At 58.6% G+C, this 23,920-nt stretch overlaps 1 long non-coding RNA gene across 1 annotated transcript; it reads left to right on the top strand.

Annotated features, from left to right (window-relative positions):
• The first annotated feature begins 15,843 nt into the window (after window positions 1-15,843).
• LOC142475936 (uncharacterized) lies at window positions 15,844-23,914 on the top strand. Its single transcript, XR_012791209.1, has 3 exons — window positions 15,844-15,911; window positions 16,056-16,196; window positions 23,479-23,914. It is a non-coding gene; the product is annotated as an uncharacterized LOC142475936 (long non-coding RNA).
• Window positions 23,915-23,920: the final 6 nt, after the last annotated feature.

Here is a 23,920-nt window from a genome sequence, read left to right as displayed (position 1 = left end):
CCTTCCCCCTCGCTCGTGTCTCCGCCCCTCTGCCTTCCCCCTCGCTCGTGTCTCCGCCCCTCTGCCTTCCCCCTCGCTCGTGTCTCCGCCCCTCTGCCTTCCCCCTCGCTCGTGTCTCCGCCCCTCTGCCTTCCCCCTCGCTCGTGTCTCCGCCCCTCTGCCTTCCCCCTCGCTCGTGTCTCCGCCCCTCTGCCTTCCCCCTCGCTCGTGTCTCCGCCCCTCTGCCTTCCCCCTCGCTCGTGTCTCCGCCCCTCTGCCTTCCCCCTCGCTCGTGTCTCCGCCCCTCTGCCTTCCCCCTCGCTCGTGTCTCCGCCCCTCTGCCTTCCCCCTCGCTCGTGTCTCCGCCCCTCTGCCTTCCCCCTCGCTCGTGTCTCCGCCCCTCTGCCTTCCCCCTCGCTCGTGTCTCCGCCCCTCTGCCTTCCCCCTCGCTCGTGTCTCCGCCCCTCTGCCTTCCCCCTCGCTCGTGTCTCCGCCCCTCTGCCTTCCCCCTCGCTCGTGTCTCCGCCCCTCTGCCTTCCCCCTCGCTCGTGTCTCCGCCCCTCTGCCTTCCCCCTCGCTCGTGTCTCCGCCCCTCTGCCTTCCCCCTCGCTCGTGTCTCCGCCCCTCTGCCTTCCCCCTCGCTCGTGTCTCCGCCCCTCTGCCTTCCCCCTCGCTCGTGTCTCCGCCCCTCTGGCTTCCCCCTCGCTCGTGTCTCCGCCCCTCTGCCTTCCCCATCGCTCGTGTCTCCGCCCCTCTGTCTTCCCCCTCGCTCTCGTCTCCGCCCCTCTGCCTTCCCCATCGCTCTCGTCTCCGCCCCTCTGCCTTCCCCATCGCTCCTGTCTCCGCCCCTCTGCCTTCCCCCTTGCTCCTGTCTCTGCCCCTCTGCCTTCCCCCTTGCTCCTGTCTCCGCCCCTCTGCCTTCCCCCTTGCTCCTGTCTCCGCCCCTCTGCCTTCCCCCTTGCTCGTGTCTCCGCCCCTCTGCCTTCCCCCTCGCTCTCGTCTCCGCCCCTCTGCCTTCCCCCTTGCTCCTGTCTCCGCCCCTCTGCCTTCCCCCTTGCTCCTGTCTCTGCCCCTCTGCCTTCCCCCTTGCTCCTGTCTCTGCCCCCTTGCTCCTGTCTCCGCCCCTTGTAGCAAGCGACGTCTCAAACTGATATTACAACTTTCGCGATTGGTGATGTCATCGGTCGCGTCGCCGTCGCTGGCACTGTAAGTGCGGCCTTAGACGCCTTTTTTCTAATGTATATAAATCTAATTTAGCTAGCCTCTCCTCGTAAATTAGATTGTCCATCCCCTTTATTAATTTGGTGGCTCTTCTCTGCACTCTCTCTAGTTCCATAATGTCTTTTCTAAGGAGTGGTGCCCAAAATTGTACTCGTATTGTATTGTATGTCTTTATTTATATAGCTAAAACCAGAGACATAACATAAAACACAGACATTTGGGGGTTCAATTTGAGCTTGTAGGTGTTCTGTATGTTTTATTTATATAGCGCCATAAATGTACATAGCGCTTCACAGTAGTAATACATATCATATAAATAACAAATAATATAAATAACATCATGGGAATAAGTGCTTCAAACATACTGTAAAAGTAACATTAAGGAAGAGGAGTCCCTGCTCCGAGGAGCTTACAATCTAATTGGTAGGCAGGGAGAACGTACAGAGACAGTAGGAGGGAGTCTGGTAAGTGCGTCTGCAGGGGGCCAAGCTTTATGCATCATGTGTTCAGAATATTCACAGTGCTATTCATACGCTTCTTTAAGCAAGTGTAAGTTATGGCCACAAACACAGCTCGTGTGTGTGTGCACGCGCGCACACACACACACACACACACACACATGCACACACGCATGTATAATGCCGGCGGTGCTCCATGCTGAGAAGAGAAATGCTGCGCAGAATAGCAGAGAGAGGAGCAGCACCGGCACAACAGTCTGAATGCAAAGAAGTGTTTGTTTAGCCGTGAAATCCAATGTTTCGGCTGCAGCAGCCACGGTGAGCGCTGCAAAAAATTCATGGCAGTACCATATGTGCCTGATTTATAGGGCGACTCCCCCCGATTCCAGTCACTACTAACTGGGAAAATAGGCAATATGCCGGCTGTTGTGTTTCTGCCTTAGGTTGAGCTTACAGTGCAGGCTACATTGACGGCGATGCGACCGGTGACCTCACCCCTCACCCCTCACCGTCGCTGTCGCAAAAGTTGTAGTTCCGTTTTTGTGATGTCGCTTGCTGCAAGGGGCGGTGACGTCATGTAGAGGCTATGTGATTGGCTTATTGCAGTCATGTGGTGTGGCCGTCGCGGTAAATGTCAATCTATTGATTTCAGCAATTTTGGTCACGCCCACTATAGGAGCACGTGACGGATTACATCAACTTGCTTTGACCACGCGCGCCGGCACTATAAGCGCAGCCTTACACAGGACAAGTCTCGTCATACGCACACGTGCGCACATATTGTGCTCGTCTTGAATCGGATGGAGGACCCGCAGGGCTGAGGTAGGAATGCAGAATAACCGACCAGAGACCGGGGACAGAGTCCTGTAAGAGTATCCATAGTCGGTAAGCAGGCAGGGGTCAGGGCTGGCGGCAGTGGTGCAGGGTCCAGGCAAAGGGCAGGCGGAAGGCAGCGAGGTCGGGGTCAGCAACAGGGATTCCAAATGGGTGAAAGGGTAATGCGTTACATCGAAGATCAAACGGAGCTGCAGCAAACAGAACTCTGCTCGGCGACTCCCATCAGGAACTGCAGCCTTATAAAGCAGACTGCCGGTACCCAAAATGGCCACAGTGTAGAAACTACAAAGAAGAAGAAGCAGGCACACGGTCTTTAAGATCGTGTGCCTGCTTCTTCTTCTTTGTACTGGAACATTTGGGACTACAGGAGCTCCCTAGGACCAGTGCACCGGCAGCTAAGTACCCCACCTCTATTACCATTGATATTGAGTGCGTGTCTCATCCTCTGTCACAGTGTAGAAAGGGCAAGAGACACAGAAAACCTGGACCCTAGTGAAAACACGTCACGGATCGAGCAGAATCCTTGCACATGCGCGGTTATGGAGGTAGAATGGGGGCAAGTGCGAGTTTGACAAGCAGTGAGACACCCATAGTAAATACAGATAATACTAAAAACTTCTAAAGATTAAACAAAGTGGGCGCAGAAAGGAAGAAGCAGATAAGATAATAGTACAGGCTGAAAAAACCTTAAATGCATGCTTGCTAATGCAAGAAGCCTGACAGATAAAATGGGGGAGCTTGAATTAATAGCTGCAAGGGAGCAGTATGATATCATAGGCATTACTGAAACATGGTGGGATGAAACTCATGACTGGACAGTTAATTTAGAGGGTTATTCTCTTTTTCGGAAGGATCGAACAAATAGAAGGGGAGGAGGAGTATGTTTATATGTTAAACCGGATCTAAAACCTATTATAAGGGTTGATGTCTATGAAGGGAATGATGAAAATGTAGAGACCTTGTGGATAGAAATTAGCAGTGGAGGTCAAAGTATAAAGAAAATGTTTGTAGGGATCTGCTATAAACCACCAAATATCTGTGAGATTGAGGAAGCTAAAATACTTTTGCAAATGGAGAAGGCATCAAAACTGGGTCATGTTTGCATAATGGGGGATTTTAATTATCCAGACATAGACTGGGGCAATGAGATTAGCGTTACAACAAAAGGAAACAGGTTTTTGGGGGTGCTTAAAGACAATTATAAGACCCAAATTATTGAGGAACCAACCAGGAGAGGGGCAGTACTGGATTTGGTCATATCAAACAATGTAGAAGTAATAGCAAATATTCAAGTCCTGGCACATTTGGGTAACAGTGATCATAACATGGTCTCATTTGAAATAAATGATCAAAAAACAGATTACTTGGGTTCAACAAAGACCTTAAACTTTAGAAAGGCAGATTTTAATAAACGGAGGTCTAATCTACAAGTAATAAAATGGGATGATGCTTTTGCAGGGAAAAATGTAGAAGATAAATGGGCAGTCTTTAAAACATTGTTAGAAAAGCACACTTAATCAGTGTACAGTATACCCTTGGGTAATAAGTATAAAAGAAATAAGTCAAAACCAATGTGGCTAAATAAACAGGTAGGGGAGGAAATGGAGAAGAAGAGGAAGGCGTTTAGATTCTTTAAGTCGGAAGGGACAGAGACACCGTATCAGAATTATAAGGAATGTAACAAAAATTGCAAAAGGGCAATCAAATTATCAAAAATGGATAATTACAAAAAGATTGCAATAGAAAGTAAGATCAACCCTAAAAAGTTCTTTAAGTACCTTAATAATAAAAAAATGAGAAAAGAAAATATAGGCCCCTTTCAGTGTGAGATTGGCAGGCAGATTATTGGAGATAAGGAAAAAGCTGAGGTATTAAACACATTCTTTGCCTCAGTGTTTACCTGGGAAGAATACATTTCATTAGTAGTGCCACAGGAGGAAGCCACAACCTCCATATTTATGAACAATTGGTTAACTGAGGAAGAGTTCCTAAGCGGCTTGATAAAATTAAAGTTAATAAGGCACCTGGCCCCGATGGCATACATCCAAGAGTTCTCAAGGAGTTAAGCTCAGTAATAGCCAAACCATTATATTTAATATTCAAGGACTCCATTTCCACAGGCTCAGTACCACAAGATTGGCGTAAAGCAGATGTGGTGCCTATATTTAAAAAGGGAGCTAGATCACAACCGGGGAATTACAGACCTGTAAGCCTGACTTCAATAGTGGGAAAGCTACTTGAAGGTTTAATACGGGACAATATTCAGGAATACCTAATGGAAAACAAAATCATTAGTAATAGTCAGGATGGATTTATGAAGGGTAGATCATGCCAAACTAACCTTATTAGTTTCTTTGAGGAGGTAAGTAGGAATTTAGACCAGGGTAATGCAGTTGATGTGGTCTTCCCAGATTTTGCAAAAGCTTTTGATACGGTTTCACACACGAGGTTAGTGTACAAAATAAAGCAGATTAGACTCGGTAATAATATATGCACCTGGATTGAAAACTGGTTAAAGGACAGACAACAGAGGGTTGTCATAAATGGAACCTTTTCAGGTTGGGCTAAAGTCGTGAGTGGAGTACCTCAAGGATCGGTACTGGGACCCCTGCTTTTTAACTTGTTTATTAATGACCTTGAGGTTGGCATCGAAAGCAAAGTCTCCATCTTTGCTGCTGATGATACTAAATTGTGTAAGGTAATAGAATCAGAGCAGGATGTAATTTCTCTTCAGAGGGACTTGAGGAGACTGGAAACGTGGGCAGGTAAATGGCAAATGAGGTTTAATACAGATTAATGTAAGGTTATGTATTTGGGAAGCAAGAACAAACAGGCGACTTACAAATTAAATGGGGATTAATTGGGGGAAACATCGATGGAGAAGGATTTAGGAGTGCTTGTAGACAGCAGGCTTAGCAATAGTGCCCAAAGTCATGCAGTAGCGGCAAAGGCAAACAAGATCTTATCTTGCATTAAACGGGCAATGGATGGAAGGGAAGTAAAAAAAATTATGCCCCTTTACAAAGCATTAGTAAGACCACATCTTGAATATGGAGTACAATTTTGGGTGCCACTCCTTAGAAAAGACATTATAGAACTAGAGAGAGTGCAGAGAAGAGCCACCAAATGAATAAAGGGGATGGACAATCTAACTTAGGCTGAGTCCATGGTGACTTCAGCCTTACGGAGGCGCGCTGAGGCAACGCGGGTGTTTTCCCTGGCCTTAGTTCTCGCGCCGTCCGGGGGCGTGTCGGGGGGGCGGGCAAGTGACGTCACGGAGCTGGTTCGCCCTCATTGGGCGACCGGCCCTGCGCTCCCTTGAGGGCCGAAACAGAAAAAAAATTAAGAGCTGCGCCTCCGCACGTCTGCGGAAAGGTGCGCGAGCCCCTGCTAAAGCCGCTCTCATTGCGGCTGCAGGGGCTCACTGACAAGCGTCAGCGCGGATAAGCGCTTACCATGGACTCCGCCTTATGAGAAGCTAGCTAAATTAGATTTATTTACATTAGAAAAGAGGCGTCTAAGAGGGGATATGATAACTATATTCAAATATATTCGGGGACAGTACAAGAAGCTTTCAAAATAACTATTCATCCCACGGGCAGTACAAAGGACTCGGGGCCACCCCTTAAGGTTGGAGGAAAGGAGATTTCACCAGCAACAAAGGAAAGGGTTCTTTACAGTAAGGGCAGTTACAGTGTGGGATTCATTACCCATGGAGACTGTGATGGCAGATACAGTAGATTTGTTAAAATGTTGGACATCTTTTTAGAAAGGATAGGTATACAGGGATATACCTAATAAGGGTGTGTTTGTGTCACAGTATGGGATGGGCAGTGTGTGTGTGTCACAGTATGGGACGGGCAGGGTGTATGTGTGTCACAGTATGGGACGGGCAGTGTGTGTGTGTGTGTGTGTGTGTGTGTCACAGTATGGGACGGGCAGTGTGTGTGTGTGTGTGTCACAGTATGGGACGGGCAGGGTGTGTCGCTCACAGTATGGGACTGGCAGGGTGTGTGTGTCGCTCACAGTATGGGACGGGCAGTGTGTGTGTGTGTGTGTGTCACAGTATGGGACGGGCAGTGTGTGTGTGTGTGTGTCACAGTATGGGACGGGCAGGGTGTGTGTGTGTCACAGTATGGGACGGGCAGTGTGTATGTGTGTGTCACAGTATGGGATGGGCAGTGTGTGTGTCACAGTATGGGACAGGGAGTGTGTGTGTGTCACAGTATGGGACGGGCAGGGTGTGTGTGTCACAGTATGGGACGGGCAGTGTGTGTGTCACAGTATGGGACAGGGAGTGTGTGTGTGTCACAGTATGGGACGGGCAGGTTGTGTGTGTCGCTCACAGTATGGGACGGGCAGGGTGTGTGTGTGTCACAGTATGGGACGGGCAGGGTGTGTGTGTGTGTCACAGTATGGGACGGCCGGGGGTGTGTGTGTGTGTCACAGTATGGGACGGGCAGTGTGTGTGTGTGTGTGTGTCACAGTCTGGGACGGGCAGTGTGTATGTGTGTGTCACAGTATGGGACAGGCAGTGTGTGTGTGTGTCACAGTATGGGTCGGGCAGTGTGTGTGTGTGTGTGTGTGTCACAGTCTGGGACGGGCAGTGTGTGTGTGTGTGTCACAGTATGGGACGGGCAGGGTGTGTGTGTCACAGTATGGGACGGGCAGTGTGTGTGTGTCACAGTATGGGACGGGCAGGGTGTGTGTGTCACAGTATGGGGCGGGCAGGGTGTTTGTCTCGCTCACAGTATGGGACGGGCAGGGTGTGTGTGTGTGTGTCACAGTATGGGACGGCAGTGTGTGTGTGTGTCACAGTATGTGACGGGCAGGGTGTGTGTGTCGCTCACAGTATGGGACGGGCAGGGTGTGTGTCACAGTATGGGACGGGCAGTGTGTGTGTGTGTGTCACAGTATGGGACGGGCAGGGTGTGTGTGTGTCACAGTATGGGACGGGCAGTGTGTGTGTGTGTGTGTGTCACAGTATGGGACGGGCAGGGTGTGTGTGTGTGTCACAGTATGGGACAGGCAGGGTGTGTGTGTCACAGTATGGGACGGGCAGTGTGTGTGTGTGTGTGTGTGTCACAGTATGGGACGGGCAGGGTGTGTGTGTGTGTCACAGTATGGGACGGGCAGGGTGTGTGTGTGTGTGTGTGTGTGTGTCGCAGTATGGGACGGCAGTGTGTGTGTGTCACAGTATGGGACAGGCAGGGTGTGTGTGTCGCTCACAGTATGGGACGGGCAGTGTGTGTGTGTGTCACAGTATGGGACGGGCAGTGTGTGTGTGTGTGTGTGTCACAGTATGGGACGGGCAGGGTGTGTGTGTGTGTCACAGTATGGGACGGGCAGGGTGTGTGTGTGTGTCACAGTATGGGACGGGCAGTGTGTGTGTCACAGTATGGGACGGGCAGTGTGTGTGTCACAGTATGGGACGGGCAGTGTGTGTGTCACAGTATGGGACGGGCAGTGTGTGTGTCACAGTATGGGACGGGCAGTGTGTGTGTCACAGTATGGCACGGGCAGGGTGTGTGTGTCACAGTATGGGACGGGCAGTGTGTGTGTGTGTGTGTGTGTGTGTCACAGTATGGGACGGGCAGGGTGTGTGTGTGTGTCACAGTATGGGACGGGCAGGGTGTGTGTGTGTGTGTGTGTCGCAGTATGGGACGGCAGTGTGTGTGTGTCACAGTATGGGACGGGCAGGGTGTGTGTGTCGCTCACAGTATGGGACGGGCAGTGTGTGTGTGTGTGTCACAGTATGGGACGGGCAGGGTGGGTGTGTGTGTGTGTCACAGTATGGGACGGGCAGGGTGTGTGTGTGTGTCACAGTATGGGACGGGCAGTGTGTGTGTCACAGTATGGGACGGGCAGTGTGTGTGTCACAGTATGGCACGGGCAGGGTGTGTGTGTCGCTCACAGTATGGGACGGGCAGGGTGTGTGTGTTTCACAGTATGGGACGGGCAGGGTGTGTGTGTTTCACAGTATGGGACGGGCAGGGTGTGTGTGTGTCACAGTATGGGACGGGCAGGGTGTGTGTGTCACAGTATGGGACGGGCAGTGTGTGTGTGTCACAGTATGGGACGGGCAGTGTGTGTGTGCGTGTGTGTGTCACAGTATGGGACGGGCAGTGTGTGTGTGTGTCACAGTATGGGACGGGCAGGGTGTGTGTGTGTGTCACAGTATGGGACGGGCAGGGTGTGTGTGTGTGTGTCACAGTATGGGACGGGCAGTGTGTGTGTGTGTGTCACAGTATGGGACGGGCAGGGTGTGTGTGTCACAGTATGGGACGGGCAGGGTGTGTGTGTCACAGTATGGGACGGGCAGGGTGTGTGTGTGTGTCACAGTATGGGACGGGCAGGGTGTGTGTGTGTGTCACAGTATGGGACGGGCAGTGTGTGTGTGTGTGTGTGTGTGCGTGTGTGTGTCACAGTATGGGACGGGCAGTGTGTGTGTGTGTGTGTCACAGTATGGGACGGGCAGGGTGTGTGTGTGTGTCACAGTATGGGACGGGCAGGGTGTGTGTGTCACAGTATGGGACGGGCACGGTGTGTGTGTCACAGTATGGGACGGGCAGGGTGTTTGTGTCGCTCACAGTATGGGACGGGCAGGGTGTGTGTGTGTGTCACAGTATGGGACGGGCAGGGTGTGTGTGTGTGTGTCACAGTATGGCACGGGCAGGGTGTGTGTGTGTCACAGTATGGCACGGGCAGGGTGTGTGTGTCACAGTATGGGACGGGCAGGGTGTGTGTCACAGTATGGGACGGGCAGGGTGTGTGTGTGTGTGTGTCACAGTATGGGACGGGCAGGGTGTGTGTGTCACAGTATGGCACGGGCAGTGTGTGTGTGACACAGTATGGCACGGGCAGGGTGTGTGTGTGTGTCGCTCACAGTATGGCACGGGCAGGGTGTGTGTGTCACAGTATGGCACGGGCAGGGTGTGTGTCACAGTATGGCACGGGCAGGGTGTGTGTGTGTGTCACAGTAAGGGACGGGCAGGGTGTGTGTGTGTCACAGTATGGCACGGGCAGGGTGTGTGTCTCGCTCACAGTATGGGACGGGCAGTGTGTGTGTGTGTCACAGTATGGGACGGGCAGGGTGTGTGTGTGTGTGTGTGTGTGTGTGTCACAGTATGGGACGGGCAGTGTGTGTGTGTGTGTCACAGTATGGGACGGGCAGTGTGTGTGTGTCACAGTCTGGGACGGGCAGGGTGTGTGTGTGTGTGTCACAGTATGGGACGGGCAGGGTGTGTGTGTGTGTGTGTGTGTGTCACAGTATGGGACGGGCAGTGTGTGTGTGTGTCACAGTATGGGACGGGCAGTGTGTGTGTGTCACAGTCTGGGACGGGCAGGGTGTGTGTGTGTGTCACAGTATGGGACGGGCAGGGTGTGTGTGTGTGTGTCACAGTATGGGACGGGCAGGGTGTGTGTGTGTGTGTCACAGTCTGGGACGGGCAGGTTGTGTGTGTGTCGCTCACAGTATGGGACGGGCAGGGTGTGTGTCTCGCTCACAGTATGGGACGGGCAGTGTGTGTGTGTGTGTGTGTGTGTGTGTGTGTCACAGTCTGGGACAGGCAGTGTGTGTGTGTGTCACAGTATGGCACGGGCAGGGTGTATGTGTCGCTCACAGTATGGGACGGGCAGTGTGTGTGTGTGTGTCACAGTATGGGACGGGCAGTGTGTGTGTGTGTGTGTCACAGTATGGGACGGGCAGGGTGTGTGTGTCACAGTATGGGACGGGCAGTGTGTGTGTGTGTCACAGTATGGGACGGGCAGGGTGTGTGTGTGTGTCACAGTATGGGACGGGCAGGGTGTGTGTGTGTGTGTCACAGTATGGGACGGGCAGGGTGTGTGTGTGTCACAGTATGGGACGGCAGTGTGTGTGTGTGTGTGTCACAGTATGGGACGGGCAGGGTGTGTGTGTGTCACAGTATGGGACGGGCAGTGTGTGTGTGTCACAGTATGGGACGGGCAGGGTGTGTGTGTCGCTCACAGTATGGGACGGGCAGGGTGTGTGTGTGTGTGTCACAGTATGAGACGGGCAGTGTGTGTGTGTGTCACAGTATGGGATGGGCAGGGTGTGTGTGCGTGTCACAGTATGGGACAGGGTGTGTGTGTGTGTCGCTCACAGTATGGGACGGGCAGTGTGTGTGTCACAGTATGGGACGGGCAGTGTGTGTGTGTGTGTGTGTGTGTGTGTCACAGTATGGGTCGGGCAGTGTGTGTGTGTGTGTGTGTGTGTCACTGTATGGGACGGGCAGGGTGTGTGTGTGTGTCACAGTATGGGACGGGCAGTGTGTGTGTGTGTCACAGTCTGGGACGGGCAGGGTGTGTGTGTGTCACAGTATGGGACGGGCAGTGTGTGTGTGTGTCACAGTATGGGACGGGCAGTGTGTGTGTGTGTGTGTCACAGTATGGGACGGGCAGTGTGTGTGTGTGTGTCACAGTCTGGGACGGCAGGGTGTGTGTGTGTGTGTGTGTGTGTGTGTCACACAGTATGGGACGGGCAGTGTGTGTGTGTGTGTGTGTGTGTGTGTCACAGTATGGGACGGGCAGGGTGTGTGTCTCGCTCACAATATGGAATGACAGGAAGTCTGCGTGTGATCAGGGAACTTCCTACCGTATGTGGGTGCAGCTCCCTTCCCCCGGAAATCAAACCAGTTTGACTAGGTAGTTCCACTAGCAGTAACTGGGAATAACCTTTTATACGGAGGATGTAAGAGAGCGTGTGCGTGCGTCGTGTCACTGCAGGAAGAGTAGTGTTTTGGTGCAATGCACGGTCAGTACTGGAATAGCAGTATAGGTGTGCGAGGTCAGTACTGGAATAGCAGTATAGGTGTGCGAGGTCAGTACTGGAATAGCAGTATAGGTGTGTGAGGTCAGTACTGGAATAGCAGTATAGGTGTGCGAGGTCAGTACTGGAATAGCAGTATAGGTGTGCGAGGTCAGTACTGGAATAGCAGTATAGGTGTGCGAGGTCAGTACTGGAATAGCAGTATAGGTGTGCGAGGTCAGTACTGGAATAGCAGTATAGGTGTGCGAGGTCAGTACTAGAATAGCAGTATAGGTGTGCGAGGTCAGGACTGGAATAGCAGTATAGGTGTGCGAGGTCAGGACTGGAATAGCAGTATAGGTGTGTGAGGTCAGGACTGGAATAACATTATAGTTGTGCACGGTCAGTACTGGAATAGCAGTATAGGTGTGCGAGGTCAGTACTGGAATAGCAGTATAGGTGTGCGAGGTCATTACTGGAATAGCAGTATAGGTGTGCGAAGCCAGTACTGGAATACAGTATAGGTGTGCGAGGTCAGTACTGGAATAGGAGTATAGGTGTGCGAGGTCAGGACTGGAATAGCAGTATAGGTGTGCGAGGTCAGTACTGGAATAGGAGTATAGGTGTGTGAGGTCAGTACTGGAATAGCAGTATAGGTGTGCGAGGTCAGTACTGGAATAGCAGTATAGGTGTGCGAGGTCAGTACTGGAATAGCAGTATAGGTGTGCGAGGTCAGTACTGGAATAGCAGTATAGGTGTGCGAGGTCAGTACTGGAATAACAGTATAGGTGTGCGAGTTCAGTACTGGAATAGCAGTATAGGTGTGCGAGGTCAGTACTGGAATAGCAGTATAGGTGTGCGAGGTCAGTACTGGAATAGCAGTATAGGTGTGCGAGGTCAGTACTGGAATAGCAGTATAGGTGTGCGAGGTCAGTACTGGAATAGTAGTATAGGTGTGCACGGTCAGTACTGGAATATAAGTATAGGTGTGCACGGTCAGTACTAGAATAGCAGTATAGGTGTGCACGGTCAGTACTGGAATAGTAGTATAGGTGTGTGAGGTCAGTACTGGAATAGCAGTATAGGTGTGCGAGGTCAGTACTGGAATAGCAATATAGGTGTGCGAGGTCAGGACTGGAATAGCAGTATAGGTGTGCACGGTCAGTACTAGAATAGCAGTATAGGTGTGCGAGGTCAGTACTGGAATAGCAGTATAGGTGTGCACGGTCAGTACTGGAATAGCATTATAGGTGTGCACGGTCAGTACTGGAATAGTAGTATAGGTGTGTGAGGTCAGTACTGGAATAGCAGTATTGTTGTGCGAGGTCAGTACTGGAATAGCAGTATAGGTGTGCGAGGTCAGTACTGGAATAGCATTATAGGTGTGCGAGGTCAGTACTGGAATAGCATTATAGGTGTGCGAGGTCAGTACTGGAATAGCAGTATAGGTGTGCGAGGTCAGTACTGGAATAGCAGTATAGGTGTGCACGGTCAGTACTGGAATAGCATTATAGGTGTGTGAGGTCAGTTCTGGAATAGTAGTATAGGTGTGTGAGGTCAGTACTGGAATAGTAGTATAGGTGTGCGAGGTCAGTACTGGAATAGCAGTATAGGTGTGCACGGTCAGTACTGGAATAGCATTATAGGTGTGCGAGGTCAGTACTGGAATAGCAGTATTGGTGTGCGAGGTCAGGACTGGAATAGTAGAATAGGTGTGCAAGGTCAGTACTGGAATAGCAGTATAGGTGTGCACGGTCAGTACTAGAATAGTGTGTGCAACCTACAGTGCAGCAATCACTGCGTGTGTGTGTGCAACCTATTCTGCAGCCATCACTCTGTGTGTGTGTGTGTGTGTGTGTGTGCGCATGTGCAACCTACACTGCAGCAATCACCCTGTGTGCACAACCTACACTGCAGCAATCACTGTGTGTGTGCACAACCTACACTGCAGCAATCACCCTGTGTGCACAACCTACACTGCAGCAATCACTGTGTGTGTGCACAACCTACACTGCAGCAATGTGTGTGTGTGTGTGTGACCTATTCTGCAGCCATCACCGTTTGTGTCCTACACTGCAGAAATCACCCTGTATGTCCTACACTGCAGCCATCTGTGTGTGCGCGTGGGCAACCTACACAGCAGCAATCACCTTGTGTGTGTGCGCTGCCCACACTGCAGCCATCACTGTGTGTGTGTGTGTGTGTGTGTGTGTGTGTGTGTGCAACCTATACTGCAGCATCACCGTGTGTGTTTGTGCAGCCATCACTGTGTGTGTGTGTGTGTGTGTGTGTGTGTGTGTGTGTGTGTGTGTGTGTGTGTGTGTGTGTGTGTGTGTCGTGTGTGTGTGTGTGCAACCAACGCAGCAGCAATCACTGTGTATGTGGTATCCTGGCGGTCAGTCCCTAGTCACTGCGGCGGGAGGGTTGTACACACACCGCTTACTGTCATATGACACAACCCCCTTAACCTTCTCCTACCCCCCTAACCTTCTACCCCCCCATTACCTTCTCCTACACCCCCCTAACCTTCTCCTACACCCCCCTAACCTTCTCCTACACCCCCCTAACCTTCTCCTACCCCCCTAACCTTCTCCTACCCCCCCTAACCTTCTCCTACCCCCCTAACCTTCTCCTACCCCCCTAACCTTCTCCTACCCCCCTAACCTTCTCCTACCCCCCTACCTTCTCCTACCCCCCTAACCTTCTCCTACCCCCCTAACCTTCTCCTACCCCCCCTAACCTTCTCCTACCCCCCTAACCTTCTCCTACCCCCCTAACCTTCTCCTACCCCCCTAACCTTCTCCTACCCCCCTAACCTTCTCCTACCCCCCCTAACCTTCTCCTACCCCCCCTAACCTTCTACACCCCCCTAACCTTCTCTTACACCCCCCCCTACCTTCTCTTACACCCCCCTACCTTCTCTTACACCCCCCTAACCTTCTCTTACACCCCCCTAACCTTCTCTTACACCCCCCTAACCTTCTCCTACACCCCCCTAACCTTCTCCTACACCCCCCCCCTAACCTTCTCCTACACCCCCCTAACCTTCTCCTACACCCCCCCCCTAACCTTCTCCTACACACCCCCCCCTAACCTTCTCCTACACACCCCCCCCTAACCTTCTCCTACACCCCCCCCCCCAACCTCCTACAGATCATCGCTTTAACCCTTTCCTGCCATTCCGGCAGATTCTCTTTTTAATGAGCCGTTTCCGTGTGCTCCTGGTTTGCACATCGGGTATTAAGCACGCAGCCCGGGAGCGGGGTCTGTCTCTTGGTGTTTCCGGGGGTCTGTCTCTTGGTGTTTCCGGGGGTCTGTCTCTTGGTGTTTCCGGGGGGGTCTGTCTCTTGGTGTTTCCGGGGGTCTGTCTCTTGGTGTTTCCGGGGGTCTGTCTCTTGGTGTTTCCGGGGGTCTGTCTCTTGGTGTTTCCGGGGGTCTGTCTCTTGGTGTTTCCGGGGGTCTGTCTCTTGGTGTTTCCGGGGGTCTGTCTCTTGGTGTTTCCGGGGGTCTGTCTCTTGGTGTTTCCGGGGGTCTGTCTCTTGGTGTTTCCGGGGGTCTGTCTCTTGGTGTTTCCGGGGGTCTGTCTCTTGGTGTTTCCGGGGGTCTGTCTCTTGGTGTTTCCGGGGGTCTGTCTCTTGGTGTTTCCGGGGGTCTGTCTCTTGGTGTTTCCGGGGGTCTGTCTCTTGGTGTTTCCGGGGGTCTGTCTCTTGGTGTTTCCGGGGGTCTGTCTCTTGGTGTTTCCGGGGGTCTGTCTCTTGGTGTTTCCGGGGGTCTGTCTCTTGGTGTTTCCGGGGGTCTGTCTCTTGGTGTTTCCGGGGGTCTGTCTCTTGGTGGTTCCGGGGGTCTGTCTCTTGGTGGTTCCGGGGGTCTGTCTCTTGGTGGTTCCGGGGGGTCTGTCTCTTGGTGGTTCCGGGGGTCTGTCTCTTGGTGTTGCCGGGGGTCTGTCTCTTGGTGTTGCCGTGGGTCTGTCTCTTGCTGCTGGTTTTAATTTGGTGCCTGTCTCTGTCTCTGCCTTGGCTCTCTCCCCTCAGTCTGTAGCTGAGGGCCTCTCCCCCCCCCCCCTATGGATGAGTCGGAGTGTGACAGTCCCGCCAGTATCCTGGCCTCAGTGAGGGCGCAGGAGGCGCAGTTTGAGCTGCTCTCTCGTGCTCTGGAAGAAGAGAGGAGACACGTCTCTGCTCAGCTGGACCGGGTGTGGGTGACCCCACAGGAAACCCCCCCCCCTCTCGCCAACGGCACCCTCACCCGTCGCCAGCAGGGTAACATGGGGAAGGAGCTGAGCGCTGTGACGCAGTCTCTAACCACAAGAGCTCACAATCTAATGGCTGACAGTGAGGTCACAATGAACTGGTCAGAGGCTCGGGCCCGGGATCAGGGACCCCCGTGTACTCTCCGATCTGTAGCAGGGGGGGGATCCCTGCTCTGGGTACTGTAGGAGTGGGGGGTGCTGGTGTCCCGTCACACAATGGCCCCTGTTAGACATTGGGGGGCTCAATCATTGTCACTGAGCTCGGATTATAGGGCAGTGATCCTGTCCCACAGAGCTGACACTCTACGCTAACCATAACCTCTCTTCTGCAGAAACGGCCGCGTTAATCACCCCCCGGAGGGGCAGAGGAAAAAAATACCCCGAGATAAACGGGGTGCAGGTGAGGGGGCGGGGGGGGGGTTAACGGGCGGGGCGGGGGGGTTGACGGGCGGGGGCGGGGGGGTGGGGGCTAACGGGCGGGGGCGGGGGGGGTTACGTGCACGTGCTTTCTATACATTCCCTCCCCCCATTCCCTCCCCCTCAGGACCGGGTGCCTCTCGTGTACTCCCCCGCTCAGGATGGAGGGCATGGCGCTCCCTGTGGATGAGAGCTACGTCCTGGATGATGACCCCTCCTACTTGTCCCTACAGGCCTATCGGAGGAGCCCCGGCGCAGTGACATCACTGTGAGTGGGTGGTGACGGGGAATTACCACCTCCCGGTCCCCCCCGTTCACTGTCGCGGGCGCATGCGCTCTGTGTCCCTTTCTCCCCCCCCCCCCCCCCCGCGCGCTCTGTATCCCTTTCTCCCCCCCCCCCGCGCGCTCTGTATCCCTTTCTCCCCCCCCCCGCGCGCTCTGTATCCCTTTCCCCCCCCCCGCGCGCTCTGTATCCCTTTCTCCCACCCCCCCGCGCGCTCTGTATCCCTTTCTCCCCCCCCCGCGCGCTCTGTATCCCTTTCTCCCCCCCGCGTGCTCTATCCCTTTCTCCCCCCCCGCGTGCTCTATCCCTTTCTCCCCCCCCGCGTGCTCTATCCCTTTCTCCCCCCCCCGCGTGCTCTATCCCTTTCTCCCCCCCGCGTGCTCTATCCCTTTCTCCCCCCCCGCGTGCTCTATCCCTTTCTCCCCCCCCGCGTGCTCTATCCCTTTCTCCCCCCCCGCGTGCTCTATCCCTTTCTCCCCCCCGCGTGCTCTATCCCTTTCTCCCCCCTCGCGTGCTCTATCCCTTTCTCCCCCCCCGCGTGCTCTATCCCTTTCTCCCCCCCCGCGTGCTCTATCCCTTTCTCCCCCCCGCGTGCTCTATCCCTTTCTCCCCCCCCGCGTGCTCTATCCCTTTCTCCCCCCCCGCGTGCTCTATCCCTTTCTCCCCCCCCGCGTGCTCTATCCCTTTCTCCCCCCCCCGCGTGCTCTATCCCTTTCTCCCCCCCCGCGTGCTCTATCCCTTTCTCCCCCCCCCGCGTGCTCTATCCCTTTCTCCCCCCCCCGCGTGCTCTATCCCTTTCTCCCCCCCCCGCGTGCTCTATCCCTTTCTCCCCCCCCCGCGTGCTCTATCCCTTTCTCCCCCCCCGCGTGCTCTATCCCTTTCTCCCCCCCCCGCTCTATCCCTTTCCCCCCCCCGCGCTCTGTCCCTTTCCCCCCCCCCCGCGCTCTGTCCCTTTCCCCCCCCCCCCGCGCTCTGTCCCTTTCCCCCCCCCCGCGCTCTGTCCCTTTCCCCCCCCCCGCGCTCTGTCCCTTTCCCCCCCCCCGCGCTCTGTCCCTTCCCCCCCCCCGCGCTCTGTCCCTTCCCCCCCCCCGCGCTCTGTCCCTTCCCCCCCCCCCCCCGCGCTCTGTCCCTTCCCCCCCCCCCCGCGCTCTGTCCCTTTCCCCCCCCCCGCGCTCTGTCCCTTTCCCCCCCCCGCGCTCTGTCCCTTTCCCCCCCCCCCCCGCGCTCTGTCCCTCCCCCCCCCCCGCGCTCTGTCCCTTCCCCCCCCCCCGCGCTCTGTCCCTTTCCCCCCCCCGCCCGCTCTGTCCCTTTCCCCCCCCCCCGCGCTCTGTCCCTTTCCCCCCCCCGCGCTCTGTCCCTTTCCCCCCCCCGCGCTCTGTCCCTTTCCCCCCCCCGCGCTCTGTCCCTTTCCCCCCCCCGCGCTCTGTCCCTTTCCCCCCCCCCCCGCGCTCTGTCCCTTTCCCCCCCGCCCGCGCTCTGTCCCTTTCCCCCCCCCCCGCGCTCTGTCCCTTTCCCCCCCCCCGCGCTCTGTCCCTTTCCCCCCCCCCGCGCTCTGTCCCTTTCCCCCCCCCCCCGCGCTCTGTCCCTTTAACCCCCCCCCCCCGCGCTCTGTCCCTTTCCCCCCCCCGCGCTCTGTCCCTTCCCCCCCCCCCGCGCTCTGTCCCTTTCCCCCCCCCCCCCGCGCTCTGTCCCTTTCCCCCCCCCCCGCGCTCTGTCCCTTTCCCCCCCCCCCGCGCTCTGTCCCTTTCCCCCCCCCCCGCGCTCTGTCCCTTTCCCCCCCCCCGCGCTCTGTCCCTTTCCCCCCCCCCGCGCTCTGTCCCTTTCCCCCCCCCGCGCTCTGTCCCTTTCCCCCCCCCCCGCGCTCTGTCCCTTTCCCCCCCCCCCGCGCTCTGTCCCTTTCCCCCCCCCCCTGCGCTCTGTCCCTTTCCCCCCCCCCCCCCGCGCTCTGTCCCTTTCCCCCCCCCCCGCGCTCTGTCCCTTTCCCCCCCCCCCCCCGTGCTCTGTCCCTTTCCCCCCCCGTGCTCTGTCCCTTTCCCCCCCCGCGCTCTGTCCCTTTCCCCCCCCCCCCCGCGCTCTGTCCCTTTCCCCCCCCCGCGCTCTGTCCCTTTCCCCCCCCCGCGCTCTGTCCCTTCCCCCCCCCCCCCGCTCTGTCCCTTTCCCCCCCCCCGCGCTCTGTCCCTTTCCCCCCCCCGCGCTCTGTCCCTTTCCCCCCCCCGCGCTCTGTCTCTTTCCCCCCCCCTTGCGCTCTGTCCCTTTCCCCCCCCCCCCCGCGCTCTGTCCCTTTCCCCCCCCCCCGCGCTCTGTCCCTTTCCCCCCCCCCCCCGCGCTCTGTCCCTTTCCCCCCCCCGCGCTCTGTCCCTTTCCCCCCCCCCCGCGCTCTGTCCCTTTCCCCCCCCCGCGCTCTGTCCCTTTCCCCCCCCCCCCCCGCTCTGTCCCTTTCCCCCCCCCCGCGCTCTGTCCCTTTCCCCCCCCCCGCGCTCTGTCCCTTTCCCCCCCCCTTGCGCTCTGTCCCTTTCCCCCCCCCCTTGCGCTCTGTCCCTTTCCCCCCCCCCTTGCGCTCTGTCTCTTTCCCCCCCCCGCGCTCTGTCCCTTTCCCCCCCGCGCTCTGTCCCTTTCCCCCCCCCCCCGCGCTCTGTCCCTTTCCCCCCCCCCCCGCGCTCTGTCCCTTTCCCCCCCCCCCCGCGCTCTGTCCCTTTCCCCCCCCCCCGCGCTCTGTCCCTTTCCCCCCCGCGCTCTGTCCCTTTCCCCCCCGCGCTCTGTCCCTTTCCCCCCCCGCGCTCTGTCCCTTTCCCCCCCCGCGCTCTGTCCCTTTCCCCCCCCGCGCTCTGTCCCTTTCCCCCCCCGCGCTCTGTCCCTTTCCCCCCCCGCGCTCTGTCCCTTTTCCCCCCCCGCGCTCTGTCCCTTTCCCCCCCCCGCGCTCTGTCCCTTTCCCCCCCCGCGCTCTGTCCCTTTCCCCCCCGCGCTCTGTCCCTTTCCCCCCCCCCCGCGCTCTGTCCCTTTCCCCCCCCCCCCCGCGCTCTGTCCCTTTCCCCCCCCCCCCCGCGCTCTGTCCCTTTTCCCCCCCCCCGCGCTCTGTCCCTTTCCCCCCCCCCCGCGCTCTGTCCCTCCCCCCCCCCACCTCTCGCTCGCTGAGCGTGTCTTTCTCTCCGTCCCACAGATGAAGCCTTTCTCCCCCCCCTCCCGCCCTGTATCCCCCCCCCCGCGCGCTCTGTATCCCTCCCCCCCCCCCCCCCCTCGCTCACTGAGCGTGTCTTTCTCTCCGTCCCACAGATGAAGCCTTTCTCCCCCCCCCCCGCGCGCTCTGTATCCCTCCCTCTCCCCCCCCCGCCTCTCGCTCGCTGAGCGTGTCTTTCTCTCCGTCCCACAGATGAAGCCTTTCTCTCCCCCCCCCCGCGCGCTCTGTATCCCTTTCTCCCCCCCCCCCCCCCCGCGCGCTCTGTATCCCTCCCTCTCCCCCCCCCGCCTCTCGCTCGCTGAGCGTGTCTTTCTCTCCGTCCCACAGATGAAGCCTTTCTCTCCCCCCCCCGCGCGCTCTGTATCCCTTTCTCCCCCCCCCCCCCCCCGCGCGCTCTGTATCCCTCCCTCTCCCCCCCCCGCCTCTCGCTCGCTGAGCGTGTCTTTCTCTCCGTCCCACAGATGAAGCCTTTCTCTTCCCCCCCCCCGCGCGCTCTGTATCCCTTTCTCCCCCCCCCCCCCCCGCGCGCTCTGTATCCCTCCCTCTCCCCCCCCCCCCCTCTCGCTCGCTGAGCGTGTCTTTCTCTCCGTCCCACAGATGAAGCCTTTCTCTTCCCCCCCCCCGCGCGCTCTGTATCCCTTTCTCCCCCCCCCCCCCCCCGCGCGCTCTGTATCCCTCCCTCTCCCCCCCCGCCTCTCGCTCGCTGAGCGTGTCTTTCTCTCCGTCCCACAGATGAAGCCTTTCTCTCCCCCCCCCCCGCGCGCTCTGTATCCCTCCCTCTCCCCCCCCCGCCTCTCGCTCACTGAGCGTGTCTTTCTCTCCGTCCCACAGATGAAGCCTTTCTCCCCCCCCCCCCCCCCGCGCGCTCTGTATCCCTCCCTCTCCCCCCCCCGCCTCTCGCTCGCTGAGCGTGTCTTTCTCTCCGTCCCACAGATGAAGCCTTTCTCTCCCCCCCCCCGCGCGCTCTGTATCCCTTTCTCCCCCCCCCCCCCCGCGCGCTCTGTATCCCTCCCTCTCCCCCCCCGCCTCTCGCTCGCTGAGCGTGTATTTCTCTCCGTCCCACAGATGAAGCCTTTCTCCCCCCCCCCCCCCCGCGCGCTCTGTATCCCTCCCTCTCCCCCCCCGCCTCTCGCTCGCTGAGCGTGTATTTCTCTCCGTCCCGCAGATGAAGCCTTTCTCTTCCCCCCCCCGCGCGCTCTGTATCCCTTTCTCCCCCCCCCCCCCCCGCGCGCTCTGTATCCCTCCCTCTCCCCCCCCGCCTCTCGCTCGCTGAGCGTGTCTTTCTCTCCCGTCCCCACAGATGAAGCCTTTCTCCCCCCCCCCCCCCCGCGCGCTCTGTATCCCCCCCCCCCCTCGCTCGCTGAGCGTGTCTTTCTCTCCGTCCCACAGATGAAGCCTTTCTCTCCCCCCCCCCCGCGCGCTCTGTATCCCTTTCTCTCCCCCCCCCGCGCGCTCTGTAACCCTTGCTCTCCCCCCCCCCGCGCGCTCTGTATCCCCCCCCCCCCCTCTCGCTCGCTGAGCGTGTCTTTCTCTCCGTCCCACAGATGAAGCCTTTCTCCCCCCCCCCCCCCCGCGCGCTCTGTATCCCCCCCCCCCCCCCCCTCTCGCTCGCTGAGCGTGTCTTTCTCTCCGTCCCACAGATGAAGCCTTTCTCCCCCCCCCGGTGCGCGCCCTGTATCCCCCCCCCCCCCCCCCCCTCTCGCTCGCTGAGCGTGTCTTTCTCTCCGTCCCACAGATGAAGCCTTTCTCCCCCCCCCCGGTGCGCGCCCTGTATCCCCCCCCCCCCCCCCCTCTCGCTCGCTGAGCGTGTCTTTCTCTCCGTCCCACAGATGAAGCCTTTCTCTTCCCCCCCCCGCGCGCTCTGTATCCCTTTCTCCCCCCCCCCCCCGCGCGCTCTGTATCCCCCCCTCCCCCCCCCCCCTCGCTCGCTGAGCGTGTCTTTCTCTCCGTCCCACAGATGAAGCCTTTCTCTCCCCCCCTCCGCGCGCTCTGTATCCCTTTCTCCCCCTCCCCCCCCCCCTCGCTCGCTGAGCGTGTCTTTCTCTCCGTCCCACAGATGAAGCCTTTCTCTCCCCCCCCCCGCGCGCTCTGTATCCCTTTCTCTCCCCCCCCCCGCGCGCTCTGTATCCCTCCCCCTCCCCCCCCCCCCTCTCGCTCGCTGAGCGTGTCTTTCTCTCCGTCCCACAGATGAAGCCTTTCTCTCCCCCCCCCCCCCCGCGCGCTCTGTATCCCTTTCTCCCCCCCCCCCCCCGCGCGCTCTGTATCCCTCCCTCTCCCCCCCCCCCCTCTCGCTCGCTGAGCGTGTCTTTCTCTCCGTCCCACAGATGAAGCCTTTCTCTCCCCCCCCCCCCGCGCGCTCTGTATCCCTTTCTCCCCCCCCCCCCCCGCGCGCTCTGTATCCCTCCCCCTCCCCCCCCCCCCTCGCTCGCTGAGCGTGTCTTTCTCTCCGTCCCACAGATGAAGCCTTTCTCTCCCCCCCCCCCGCGCGCTCTGTATCCCTTTCTCCCCCCCCCCCCCGCGCGCTCTGTATCCCTCCCTCCCCCCCCCCCCCCCCTCGCTCGCTGAGCGTGTCTTTCTCTCCGTCCCACAGATGAAGCCTTTCTCTCCCCCCCCCCCGCGCGCTCTGTATCCCTTTCTCCCCCCCCCCCCCGCGCGCTCTGTATCCCTCCCCCTCCCTCCCCCCCCCCCCCCTCTCGCTCGCTGAGCGTGTCTTTCTCTCCGTCCCACAGATGAAGCCTTTCTCTCCCCCCCCCCGCGCGCTCTGTATCCCTTTCTCCCCTCCCCCCCCCCGCACGCTCTGTATCCCTCCCCCCTCCCCCCCCGCCTCTCGCTCGCTGAGCGTGTCTTTCTCTCCGTCCCACAGATGAAGCCTTTCTCTCCCCCCCCCCCCCGCGCGCTCTGTATCCCTTTCTCCCCCCCCCCCCCCGCGCGCTCTGTATCCCTCCCTCTCCCCCCCCCCCCTCTCGCTCGCTGAGCGTGTCTTTCTCTCCGTCCCACAGATGAAGCCTTTCTCTCCCCCCCCCCCGCGCGCTCTGTATCCCTTTCTCCCCCCCCCCCCGCGCGCTCTGTATCCCTCCCCCTCCCCCCCCCCCTCGCTCGCTGAGCGTGTCTTTCTCTCCGTCCCACAGATGAAGCCTTTCTCTCCCCCCCCCCCGCGCGCTCTGTATCCCTTTCTCCCCCCCCCCCCCCGCGCGCTCTGTATCCCTCCCTCCCCCCCCCCCCCCCTCGCTCGCTGAGCGTGTCTTTCTCTCCGTCCCACAGATGAAGCCTTTCTCTCCCCCCCCCCCGCGCGCTCTGTATCCCTTTCTCCCCCCCCCCGCGCGCTCTGTATCCCTCCCCCTCCCTCCCCCCCCCCCCCCCTCTCGCTCGCTGAGCGTGTCTTTCTCTCCGTCCCACAGATGAAGCCTTTCTCTCCCCCCCCCCGCGCGCTCTGTATCCCTTTCTCCCCTCCCCCCCCCCGCGCGCTCTGTATCCCTCCCCCCTCCCCCCCCGCCTCTCGCTCGCTGAGCGTGTCTTTCTCTCCGTCCCACAGATGAAGCCTTTCTCCCCCCCCTCCCGCCCTGTATCCCCCCCCCCCCGCGCGCTCTGTATCCCTTGCTCTCCCCCCCGCCTCTCGCTCGCTGAGCGTGTCTTTCTCTCCGTCCCACAGATGAAGCCTTTCTCTCCCCCCCCCCCGCGCTCTGTATCCCTTTCTCCCCCCCCCCCCCGCGCGCTCTGTATCCCTCCCTCTCCCCCCCCCGCCTCTCGCTCGCTGAGCGTGTATTTCTCTCCGTCCCACAGATGAAGCCTTTCTCCCCCCCCCCGGTGCGCGCCCTGTATCCCCCCCCCCCCCCCCCCCCCTCGCTCGCTGAGCGTGTCTTTCTCTCCGTCCCACAGATGAAGCCTTTCTCTCCCCCCCCCGCGCGCTCTGTAACCCTTGCTCTCCCCCCCCGGTGCGCGCCCTGTATCCCTCCCCCCCCCCCCCTCGCTCGCTGAGCGTGTCTTTCTCTCCGTCCCACAGATGAAGCCTTTCTCCCCCCCCCCGGTGCGCGCCCTGTATCCCCCCCCCCCCCCCCCTCGCTCGCTGAGCGTGTATTTCTCTCCGTCCCACAGATGAAGCCGGCTGCCGTTTACTCTCAGACATTAGACCGCCCGTATCGTGATGCGCTGGGAGGGGGCGGAGCTTACACTACTGTACCGCGCAATTACCATTTCCGGGGCCCGGGGGCGGAGTCTCTGCAGATCCCCCCACCCCCACAACCGGGCTACAGCAGCCTGTCCCGGCCAAACCAGCGCTACCGCACCGCTGAGCCTTACCGGGGCCCCGGGTACGGCCCACAGCCGCAGGTCAGGGGGGGCGGCGGCTTCGGGGGTAGCCAATCAGATCTACTGGCACAGCGGGGCTACGGGTCCGAAGATGCCTATGGGCTGGAGGAGGATCGCCGGAGCCTGGGGGGCTACGTGGATGGACCAGATTATTCCACCGCAGGAAGAAGAGGGGCCAATGGTGGAGACCCCCGTATCAGGCTGAGGTGAGACCCCCGTATCAGGCTGA

Source organism: Ascaphus truei, unplaced genomic scaffold, assembly GCF_040206685.1.
Source record: "Ascaphus truei isolate aAscTru1 unplaced genomic scaffold, aAscTru1.hap1 HAP1_SCAFFOLD_1438, whole genome shotgun sequence".
NCBI classification, from domain to species: domain Eukaryota; kingdom Metazoa; phylum Chordata; class Amphibia; order Anura; family Ascaphidae; genus Ascaphus; species Ascaphus truei.
This window is presented reverse-complemented; position numbering and strand designations above follow the sequence as displayed.